This window comes from Rhincodon typus, chromosome 7 (genome assembly GCF_021869965.1).
Source record: "Rhincodon typus isolate 14 chromosome 7, sRhiTyp1.1, whole genome shotgun sequence".
In the NCBI taxonomy this organism is placed as follows: Eukaryota; Metazoa; Chordata; class Chondrichthyes; order Orectolobiformes; family Rhincodontidae; genus Rhincodon; species Rhincodon typus.
This window is the reverse complement of record NC_063338.1, coordinates 29010548-29012780: the sequence shown is the minus strand read 5'-3', so window position 1 is coordinate 29012780 and position 2233 is coordinate 29010548.

The following is a 2233-nucleotide window of genomic DNA, read 5'->3' as shown; positions in this document are numbered from 1 at the left end:
TCAACTTCCCTGCTCCTCTGATGCTGCCTGGCCTGCTGTGTTCCTCCAGCTCCACACTATGTTATCTCTGACTCCAGCATCGGCAGTTCTTACTATCTCCACCCAAGCAGTTTTTTTAAGGCTTCCAAATGCCAAGCCAGCTCATGAAAGTAGCGAGTGTGGCAGTGGGGGTGGGAGCAAATTCAAATATTCAAAAGAGCTCAGAATGATAACTCTGCCTTCAGAAGTGGTGCGCGTGGATTTGTAATCCAAATTGCGAAAAGGTTACATGACATGCACAGTGTCAGGACAGGAGTGAAAATGTATATGTCATGGTTCATGATCTCATCCCCGTCTCCATTACGAGATGAAGATTTGACTATTTAAGTGAGATTCTGTACAATAGATATACTGAAGATAATCCACACATTGAGTGTTATGTGACTAATCAAGTATTGTAAGATAATCAATGAAAAGAAATGGAATGAGAAAAGATTGACATTAGGGAGACACCACTGTTTATTTTTATCCCGTTTGATCTACAATAATTCTTCAGTGAAGGTAGAACATCAGAAGATTTGATTAGTTAGTTTCTCCTTTGAAAGTAAAAAAGCTAAGCATTTGAAAATTGCCGTGCTTCGACAGAAAAGTCTTCCAAAAAACTATCTTTGATATCCTTTCAAATTATTTGAGATCAAAATAAATTGATGACTATGTTTTAAGTTCAGGAAATATTTACTCAGTTTTAATGAGGTAAGACAACTTCATAGAATGGGTACCTCTGAGTAGGAATAAAATGAAGCATGAGGATTCATGTCCGTGATTCTCCCACTCACTTCTCTATCAACTACTTGTTTCTCTTTAAAGTTAAAAGTACCAGTTGAAAATAGACAGCTTAATTTCTAAAATGTATGGTTCTGTTTGTTCTAAAATTATTTTGGAAAATAATTACATAAAATGTTTTCCATACCAATTTTTATGGCATGCATGGAGGTAAATTTAAAAATCAATATCAAAGTGACAGTTTGAAGTAGCGCAATCATGCTATGCAACTGGATGTGAATATCTGGTATTGGTGTGCAACAGTATGTAAAGTTGCATTGTTCTTAAACTTAAATTCAATGAGCCAAATCTAAACCATTACATCACCATCTAAAGATTCTGTCTTGTTTCAGTGGTGACTTTAAAATCCATGCTCTTAATATATCTGTATCTATGGTGCTCCAGAATACATATGCCAATGGACCTTTCCCTTGATAGTCGAATGCAATCACAGCAAATGAGATGTGATTTTAATGAGGCATTTTAATTTTCATATGTATTGAGGATGCAGGCCCTTTGACAATGTGGTCAACTCTTAATAGTGCTCTGAAATGGTCAGTTAGTTAAAACAAACCGCTACAGAAAATTTGAAAAAAGTCTGCAGTAGTTCAAGAAGGTGACTCCACCACCTTCTAAAGTGCATTTAGGGATGGACAATGAATTCTGGCCGTGCCAGTGAGGCTCAGATCCTGCAAAACAATAAAATTAAATTCCTACGTAATCATTGCAATTATTTGGGTGTGCTTCAGAACAAGTATCCTAAGAAAGTCCTCTGAAGTCTGCATGCTGAATATAGTTTACTTGTATTAGTAATAAAAGGCCAATAATATTGAACAATTAAATCTTGTACCTGTTACTACAGGCAGCACTATATCAGGAATACTATATCAAAAAGCAAATATGCGTCATACCATTGCTCAAAAGGAAGTTTAGTCTTTGCTGTAACTTTCAGTCTGGAACAAGTCCACGAATTGCAGTAGATCCTTCCAGAGATTTCCTCAAGTATTTTACTGGAAGTCTGTTATATCATTGATAGAATGCATTGGAAAAGACAGAGACCTGGTTACATCAGATCTCTGCCAGTTCAGGATTTCCTAATTGGATTTGCAGGGCACCCTTTACAAATCCAATCATTTCAAGAAGATTGAACCAGAGTAGTGACTTTAAATTTGAATTCCAACTTATCCAGTTTGATACAGAGTACTGGTCTCCAAAAAAGCAGAAATGAGCTCACTGGCAAGGAATGTGAGGGAGTGTTGATCTTCCATTGGATGTGGTTAAATTATGGTGTTTGAGATCAGGGTTTGATGGGATCTTCAAAACTACTTCAACAAAATTGTGTGCTGTATTGGACAGGTCGGTGTCAGATATGCAGTCACAGTAGCTGTAGAGTTGGTATACGAGATGATTGAAGAATGCACAAGAGGTTTGA